This window comes from Cupressus sempervirens, chromosome 1, assembly GCF_028749045.1.
Source record: "Cupressus sempervirens isolate cs-2001-9-10 chromosome 1, ASM2874904v1, whole genome shotgun sequence".
NCBI classification, from domain to species: Eukaryota; Viridiplantae; Streptophyta; class Pinopsida; order Cupressales; family Cupressaceae; genus Cupressus; species Cupressus sempervirens.
This window is the reverse complement of record NC_143118.1, coordinates 311,138,382-311,148,695: the sequence shown is the minus strand read 5'-3', so window position 1 is coordinate 311,148,695 and position 10,314 is coordinate 311,138,382. Positions and strand designations below refer to the sequence as shown.

The window sequence follows — 10,314 nt, the reverse complement described above, 5'->3', positions numbered from 1 at the left end:
ATCATAATCAATGATCCACATTCATTCTCTTTTGCCACTTAAGCTTTTCAATTTTTTGATGTGTCCATCACATTGCATAGGGATTAATGATGTGTAATTACATGTGTAATTATCTCCTTTAAATGTTCACCTTATACTTAGAAACATGATTTGTGCTTTAAAAAATGGTTTATGTAAGTGTTTGTGCCATTCCAAATTGTATAACTTGGCACATATACTTTCTTGATGCTTGACCATGCTTGATTCTTCATGACATCCCTCAGCATGAACTACGCTTGGCTTGAACCATGTTATCCTCTAAACTGATCAACTAATGTATCACTCAACAAAAATTGGAAGGCTCGACAACTTCTGATGTTCTTGGAAACTCTATCTTCCTCAATAGGTACTAAACTTATATAATTCTTCTTAATGTAGTTCAGCCATCATTTTGGCTTAGTTGTAGTGTTGATTGATCAACTTTACCTTGTAAATGATAAAGTTTTTTCTACTATTAAATAATACTATGATTGCCTTTAGGTTCAATAGTTTTATAGCTTACTACAAATCAGTAATTACTAAGATAACACTACATATAAATTGGAATTTTACTATGAGTTAGTAATGTAAGGAACAATGATTTGAAAGTATGGATTAAAGTATTTCACTGAATTTATTAATGTGTACATTAAGTGATTGCTGTTGATGTTTGTGATGTTTTATTGGTACTGAAATGTTTGAAAGAAACTGTATTATAACTAAACATAACTGATTCACCCCTCCTCTCAATTATTTAACATTTATCTACTAAACTTAAATATTTTGTTTGAATATTTTCAAAGTCTGTTGTAAGTTTTTGCAATATATATTTTTTAATCTTACACAAACTTTAATATGCAATGTATAATACATACCATTTTAAATATGAAACATATTTAACTCTCTCAAAAATAAACTCTTCCACACCTAGTTGAACATATTAACAAACTTTTGGAAACTCCTTTTCTTTTTCTACCTATTAAATATTTTCTTATAATTAAATATTTTCTTATTAGTTGATTAGATGTATGCACTTGTACCACTCTATCTAAAAACTCTTGAGACCAAAAATAAAATTTTCATCCTTAATTCATATCTATCATAATTCTTATCGTTAAAAAATATAAACTTGGAATGTAGAGAGTTGATATTAGATACCTTATGTGTACCTTGTAAGTTAGGTTTTGGTGGAAGAAAGAGAAGAAGAAAAGCGAAATGCTTGGGTGGTGACCCCACATTAGAGAGGAAGTTGAACAGTAGGGAAGTAGCATAGGAGCCAAAAATAGATGAGGGTAGAATTATGGGGGTACTTTTAATGTATATAAACAAGTTTTAAAATCTAATAGAATCAATAATTTTCCTTTGTGATCATGTTCATGTTCGTGTTAACTATTTGTGCTTGTTGAATTCTAAGTTATTTTGTAACATGTTGGTGTTTTGAAAATTAGATGGGTTTCAAATTATCCCAATGAGAACAAGACACATATAGGGGCAGCTAACTCCATCCTTAACATATCCTTTCTGAAACTGGGTCAACTATAAGGCTAGATCCTTCTTCCACTTCAACCTCTGCAAAACCTAGGCAGGTAGACCTTAGCTTCAATTTATATGGTACTAGTGCTAAACATATTCTTGAATCTATTAACAGTAGATGAAAAACCCTTGATCTCCTACATTTATGCAATAACAAAGATGTACGGTAGCAAATTGAGACTCTATGAAATTCACAAGTTGAGTGAGGATTAGACTTTGAATAACTTTCAACATAAAGGGAAATGATGATTTAATATGTTGATAACAGAAAGACCTAGGTATGAGCAACCGAACTGAATGATCCTACAACTGATCATTGCCTTATCTATTGGGAAATTACATGAATTACAACTATACATCTTTTGAAAATCTTTGACATAACTCCTAGATCAAGATCCCTGATCTATCTTTCACCTTGTGACTAGACATCTACATCAAAATGAATCTCATACTTGAACTATCCCATGATGAAGTCTGCAAACCCTATGATAAATATCAAGCAATTATATGGCTTTTTGTTGCATAAGAAAGATACTTCAAGCACATGCATTTTTAAACAAATGCAACCTAATTTATGATGTTTGTTCACAAATAAGAAGAAATTACAAACCCATGAGAAGGAGACAAGATTGAAAATGAATGTAAACCCTTTGCTGTGTTTTATTTATTTTCCTTGAAAACAAATACATGAAAGATGTAGAGAAATGACTCACAAATCATCTAAAAAATAAGAAATATTTATATAAAAATAATGCTACTCACAAGAGAAACTGTTGAAGGAAATGGTATCATAGTAGTGAGTAGTTTTTCTCAAAAATTGGAGCCAACCGGTTTCAGAGTGACAAACTGGGACCTCTACAAAGAATGAGAAAAAAAAAATGATATAGAGGAGAGTGAATCCCCAGATTTGTTGTGCATTTGACATGTGTCCACTTGGAAAACATCTCCTACAAGTTAAAACCTTCTCTCTAATCTCTCTTTGTAACTGCAGATCAAATCCTTAACCATTTTGGCTTTCAAAAGCACAAAATATCTTAGATATTTGATTGAAAAAACATAACTAATTTTGATGCCAAATTTGAAATAAAGGAAAAGGTAAAAAATCAATTAAAAATGACTTCTAGAAGCCAAGAAAAATTTTCAGAATTTATTTAGGCCTCAACAAACTTCAATATTTTCCCTTCAACTAATTTTAATGCTCCATGATTAAATTTGCTTGTTCTGTTGAGAATGCCCTAGAAAATTCAAATTTGCCTATAGACTGAACCTATAAATATTTGTGAAAAAACTAACCCCATATTTGGAAAATTCATCTCCTCTTGATTCCAACGGTATATTGGAGTGCATATTTTGAACAAAAGATGCCCCTTTAGCAGCCATTTGAAATTTTAGGCTCCAACTATGTGTTTCACAACATTTTTTCAAAAATTTTGACTTTTTCTAAAGTTAAAAACCATATAATAATTTAAACTTTATTTAAAAGTTTGATCTACATGTTTAGAAGAGGAAATATTAAAATAATAATTTTTTATGCCTTTTGAAATTTCCCACCATTTTTCCTCCAGGTCAAACTTGGTTGACCGCCTTCACCATGTGGCATGTTCTGATTGATCGAATGCTACACAGTTGTCTGACATTCACCACGTGGCCACCACATGTCTGCCACATGTCACTTGCTGGTTGGGTCACCATTTCGCATGTTGAGTCAGCCTCGTGCCACGTCATTGTGGCATAGCAACCATGTGACATGTGTCACCTACTTCCACCTCAGCACCTAGTCACCAGTCCACCTTAGCTCGCCACGTTAGCACCATGTCATTAGTCCATGTCACTCCTAGCTCAGTAGGTCACTATGCCTCTATGGTTATTGATCATGCATCTTTGTTTGGTGACATGGCAATCGTCGTCGAATCTACCACGTGGCATGATCTAGTGCTTTTTAAAATCTAAACCGCCACGTTAGTTTTTGCTTCACCACATGCTACCACTTGTCGGATTATAATTTGTCGTCATCACTACCATCGGGTCCCACAACTTTTCTCATTGAATTTTTAGTTTTTTGGGAGGTCACCATGTCACTTGCCGAAAAAACTCCCATTTTTTGATAGCAACATAGCAACATAGCAACCATTTTTTGAAAACTCCCATTTTCTAGTGCTTTCTCCATCGGTGCATTTGGTCAAAATTTTCTTAGCTTTGGTGCCAGGTAGTTGTCTATAGGCTCCACCACAAGCCACGGCTTCCCAAAAGAGGGCTATCTTTAAGAAATATTGTTATGTTTGCGCGTTTGTATATAAAGATGAAGAAACACTTCCACTTTGGCAATGTCGGATAAATGTATTACTGTTTTTGCTTTGCTCATCCCGTGCAATCGCTTTATTCTTCTGCGTGGTCTTCTTTCAAATTCTTCAAGCTACTCTCTTGGTCGCCCTCCATTTCTTCCTTCAACAGCTTCTCTCTTGGCATACACTTGTCGCTCCACTGTGAACCACCAGGGTCTCCTCTTTACGCAAATGACTTCTATCTTAATCCAGCGTGGGCATTCAGTTACTTCTTTTACAAGTTCTTTCTTTGTTAATGGTGCTCCTTTGTGTCATAGAACCGTTATTCTTTCCACTCAAAATAATGTCTCCTATCAACTACAATACATTTCAACAATTTCAATCTTCTTTATCTCTATAGTTTGCTATAAAAAAAGTCCAACAATCCTTACTCTAATTTGGTGTCCAATCATTGCTGGTTTGGTAAGAATGTATCCATGACTTATTTCAGCTTGATTGTGATTTTTTGAGGCCGTTTTGTAACGACCTTGGTTTGTGGGAAATAAAGTTAGTATATTCTAGGCTTTTGACCTACTCTTGGCTTACTCTGTTCAATTTTTACCTCCCTTGCGGGTACCTTTTTATTCAAAAGTGACTCTTCTTGAAAGAGGCATATACATGCCTTCTAAATTAGTCTACATAATCACCAAGCTATTGCCTCCTCATGGTGTGAATGTTTTTCTAGAGATTAAATGCGCTTTGGCATTTTCCTATGAGTGGGGATTGAAAAGAAAAAGAGGGATGGGCCACTCCCCACCAGCCACAGTTGGTCAATCTCTCCTGAACAATCACCTTTTCCCTGTGTCTGCACTCGCCCAATGTCACTGCTTTGAATGCATGATCCTACTATTGTAAAGGCCGAAGCAACCTTCCATAACGTACTGTTTTAGATGATATGGCTCTTTCATAAATTTTGCAGATGGAAATGTGACCAGTTTCAGATATGCAAAGAAAACTCCTTCCACTTATGAGCCACAGGGCAGAAAGATCCTCATGTCTTCATACAACTACAAATTCCATTTAAAAAGGCTTATGGATTCACGACATCACCTGTGCTGTGATTTTGAAGTGATCTAAGCACAAAGAAAGGCTTTCGATCCATGAGATTGATCTCCATCTACTTTGGGAAAGCAATCTTCACTTGAGATAAAAGGATTCATGCATCCTCGTTGCAAGTTTATTGCAGATACAAGCCCCATCTCAAAGAAAAGGAAAGAGCATACTTAAAACCATTTTCAAATTGAAAATGACTCCCTCAAGTTTGCAATTTTGAAAACATTACAAAATGCAAAGGCAAAGTTTTAATAGATTTGTCCTGTTAAACTCTATGTGCCTTGCAGCCACCTAGAAGATAATGATTCCACTCCTATCCAAAAAAATGTGTCCCAATATCTATTATAAAATCTAACTCTTTAGTGTTTATCGTTTGAATTATGTATTTCGAGATGGCATGTTCCAAACCTTGCAAAGGTGTAAATCCCCTTCACCAATGTACTAAATTCTAGGATCGAAAATTATATGCATAATGGACATTGCATGTTGACTTGAACATAATTTACAAACTGCCATCTGATGTTGAAGAATCTATCTATTAATGAAGATAATCCCCTTTACTTCTCAGTATATGCATATTCCCACAATCCTTTGATCTGGAAAATTTATGTGAGATAAAAAAGTGTCATTTTAGAAATCAAAATCATATCCTCATTAGGTATAACCACTAACTATAGTGTCTAATCAGTCCAATAGAGTTAGTCGGACTCTAAGGTGGGTTTGGCTAAAAATAATAATTTTCAAATGACTGACTTTTCAAATTGATTCAATGAGCATCCGACCTTAATTAAACTCAAATTTAACCCATAATGTATTACTGAAAAATCAATTGAACTCATTTTACCATTTATTTGTAAACTGTTAACTTGGTGTCAAGAGTTCCTATGACTGGCTTTAAAAAATGATGAAAACCCCTGACCAGGTTCTAAAATCAACAATATTGATTCTCTGTTTTGCATACTTTTACTCTGTCGAATCCCATCTCGTTACAAATCCTCAGTCAAAAGATATCGACTGTTAAAGTTACCCTTTCAGAACTACTTGCAATAAAAAATATTAGAAAGCAATAAAACACATTTTGATTTGGCTCTGAAAACTAGATAAACGGATACTTGAGGAAATGAAAATTGGAGCATTGGTTCATTATCATGAAGACAACATAAATATGGGACTGAGGCCCATTATGAATAACTGGGCACAAATGGCAGGCAGTCAAAATGGGCTACTCAAATTTGCAAACTAGAAACACTGGTAGAATTATTTTTTTCCCAAGCAGAATAGACCTGGAAAAATGTGCAAATAGATTTGTCAGAACTTGCAAATTGGCACACTTAAAGTATTTTCAGAAGAGAATACAATGATACAATCTATTCAATTTCACCTATTACGGATCTCAAGTTATAACATCTCGAACAGAGGTACCAACCAATCTACACTTTATGACACCAATAAAAAGTTATAAATTGCATTTGGAGTTGTATTTAAAAACTTATCAAACGAATTCATCATAAGCTCAAAATTGAAACATATCAAGTCCATGAGTACTAAAATGTAATGCAAAAGGAATTTTCTCATTTCAGTCAACTGAGTCAAAGTTATAACAAGTCAAACAGGGCTTCTCAGAATTATGAACAATTTACATCAGCATGACAACAATAAATGACCAACTTTGAGAGATTTAGAACCTAGTCAAACAGATTCAAAACAACACAAAATGTAAAACATAGGCTCTTTGTTATGGACAAATAATCCCAAAGTGGTGAATCATAAAACATTACTCAGTGTGACATATTCAATTGCAAACACAACCTTTTGTCATTGTTTGACATTTAGGCAAAAATGCAGAATTGGAAATTGCTCAAAACAAGACTTCACAAAAATGGCTTGGAATGGAAACTTATCTTTATGAAACACATAAACGCACTACATGCAAGATGTTAGAAATATTAAACATCTTATGGGCCTCAAAAGAACAGTTGGTTACACATGCATCAAAAAGCGCTGATAGAACTTGATTTTTCAATGTTACTCAAAATCGAAGCTTCAATTTCAAGTCCCAACGTAACATACATTTGTTTTTGTGTGTAGAGCATTTCTTCTGTCTTGTTTTTACTTGCATCTTACATGTATTAGCTGCGAACCCTCTGTCTGATAGGATACAAGAGGGGATCTGGACTGCAGTATGTATATTTGTTGGGGTCGTCCCAGGAAGGTCCCAAGTTCAATTGCTAGTTAGTGTGAGAAATGTTTAATCAAAGATGGTCTGGTCATTTAATATTGTATAAAAAATGGTTTTTGAAAACTGACACACCTCTAAACATAATTGTTAACCGTAAAACATCCCAGAGACATTGAGAAGTTGTAGATTTGATTCGCAATTAATCTGTGAAAAGATTATATAAAATATCATTCTGAGCGACAGGCTGCAGAGCTCAAAAGGAATGAAACTGAATACCAAATCTGCTTGCTGGTATGAAAGTAAACCTGATGTACATGACTCTTGGAATACAATGATATTTTAACGGTCATTGATTCAGATGAGTCTATTGTGAAATGCAATTATCTTTTAGCTGCCACTGTGGACAGTAAGCAATAAAGTTGAAGACGAGAAAATAAATAGATTTTCATCATATAAAATATTTTCATAAACTCTATAAATCATGTTTCTATATTCCATTAACAAATCAAATTAAAGGAAAGAGTAATGAGTAGTTATTCCAAATGCCCAAGCAATTCAACAGATTTGATAATATCATAAAGATTGAAACATTTGAATAGAGTCAACTCTGTAAGCCGGCTCAGATGATTCGGAGATGATGGTAAACATGTAAACAGTTGGCTTCCTACATAGAGTTGTTCAAGATTTTCTAGTTGATCTAGATGCTCAGGTAATTGATGGAGACTAGTATGAAGCAAATTTAAATACCTTAGAGACTTTTCAGCTGTCTTTCCTCTAGGCAAATCCTTCAATAAGAAGCAGCCTTGAAGATCCAGGTACTCGAGTGTGGAGATTTTCCCCAAATCTTGGATAACAAGGCTCCTGCAGTCTCTCAAGGCTAAATATTGGAGTTGCAACAACTCAGTAAAAGAACGTGGCTGAACTTCCAGGTCACTGCAGCCAGATAGATCTATACGTCTCAGGGTTCCTGCCTCCTCAAATTTAATGGGCAGTGACACCAAAACCTTGATATTTTTCAAAGCTAGCTTTCCTAAAATTTTCAGCTCTTTCCTAACCATTCTTGAAAACTCTTAAGGCCTGGATCTGAAGTTGATTTGTTTTTCACGTTTACCTTTTCCACTTGCTCTTTCAATGAATCTAAGCTTTCTAGTGGTTTAATAAATTTAATCTGCAAATTTGACTTTCCCACCCGCTTTTCAGACAAGTCTTATTGTGCCAATACTTCATTCAACCCACTGCTAGAAGGGTGATAACTTGTACCTGCGAAAGGCGCACTTCTACGGAAGATTATGGTGTCGGAGATTTCTGTACAGCTAACTGTCAATTCACGTAGCTGAGAAGGATCCTGCAGTGCAAGTTATCTGTTAATTGTCAGGAATAAGATCTTCAGTAGTGGACAAAGTGGGCTTTTCGATATTGGCTGGATGAGCATTGAGAATTGCATCTACCACAAAATCATCAGATAATCTGTGTAAGCCTTCAAAACTAACACCAGTAAGTTCCAACGCTCTTAGGGTTCGTTTGGTTTCTGGAAGATTTTTCAAAACCCGGATTTGAAAATTTGTGCGTTTGTTTCAAAATTTGCAAAATGGAATTAGCATACAAGACTTCCAATTTTGTCTCAAAACCAGGATTTCCAACTTCTTAAAAAAAAAGGAATTGAAAATCAAAACTTGGTTTTGTTTTTTAAGGAGTGTAAAAACAATAGATTGAACTATCTTTTGAAATTTGCCTTCAACTCCAAGCTTATGCATAAAAATGTGTCTTCACACGCATCTTCCGAGTGAAACAAACGGTTTCAAGAAAATTCAAAAAATCAGAATGAAGATATACAAAACCTGAATTTGGCTAAACCAAAGTTTGTACAAATCCGGGTTTCTTAAATTCCACGAACCAAACGGACCCTTAGTTTTCTAAGTGAAAGTCCCCTGAAATTGAAGTCGCTGGAGTTAAATTTACCCAGGCGAAGCCATATCAAATCTCCTGATAGGCCTTTGAATTGCTGTAGAAGCCCCGAATCTGGAAGAGCTACAACTTTTAATCCACACATATCTTGACTCTATTAAAAGAGGGGCAATTGAAGCTTCTTATGATCTTCTTCACCTCGAATTCCTCGTATAGACTAGGGCTTTGACTGCATCTTCCCACAATAAAAAGTATAAACAGGGTAAGTTGAAATTTGATTCATATTTTTATAACCTTGTGAATGAAGTGGTTTGTGGTCTACTAATGAAACTAAATAGCATGATAGCTTACAATGAGTGCATATTGCATAATCCTCTGAAAAGGAAAGAATGAGGAAGGATAATTCCCCAGACAAAATTACCAGCCTAGAGGCCTATCAAACAAGAAACATGAAACTTAAATCATGGTCAAAATCAATTCGACAGCGACCGTTGAACCTAGTCTCTTAACTGATGGAGATGAATTATTTCATGCACCGTGTCGGCAGAATGTTAAACCTGAGATTCAAAGAACAGAGAAACAGCACACACTACAGTAGGTCAATACAAATTTCAAAATACCTGTGTGGAGATCATTCTATCGTTTGAACAGCAAAGGCGAAGGGGAAACTGTTGTCTGCCGATTGGTATTGCCAAGTCCTTGACCAAGTCTTTCATTCTTATTCTCCAGCTTCCCTTTGATCTCCTCCAGCATTCTATGTAGAAAGGCTCACGAATATAATTTTGCATGAATAAATACTCTAGCATCTGGAAACAAATTCATGGTTAGCACTGGGAATTATAAATCAGTTAAGAAATTGTACTAAGGTTATTGTTATGAGGAAAGCCAACTTCAAGATTAAGTAATTCTTACACACCACGTAGATTCTGTAGAATATGAACACCCAGACAATCTTATTTATAACAGCAAAGAAGACAAACAAACAATAAACAGGCCTTCAAATACAATCTGTATTCAGAAACAGAGTACGCTCTGGTTTTGAACAGAATCAAATGAATAACTTTTTATTATAGATTACACAGATTTTCCAGAATTCATCATATTTAATACCACTACTGGTATATTTATTTAGCAAAGAACTAATTAAAACTACTTCCTAAACTCGAGTTCTATACGGCAGCTTCAGCATGATTGCATGTATTATTAAGCATCAAATTTAGAAATTTATATGAGTATTGATAAACTTCTTAAAAAAACTGCCGATAACCATGCAATATAATAAGACTTTTATGTTAACTGTTATGA

General features: G+C 34.6%; 1 pseudogene across 1 annotated transcript; it reads right to left on the bottom strand.

Annotated features, from left to right (window-relative positions):
* Positions 1 to 7,564: 7,564 nt before the first annotated feature.
* Positions 7,565 to 10,314, bottom strand: LOC149577352 (uncharacterized; annotated as a pseudogene). The gene is made up of 5 exons (XR_016364867.1): positions 9,926 to 10,314; positions 9,630 to 9,815; positions 9,004 to 9,244; positions 8,553 to 8,611; positions 7,565 to 8,449 (listed from the first exon to the last, which is right to left on the bottom strand). The product of XR_016364867.1 is annotated as an uncharacterized LOC149577352 (transcript).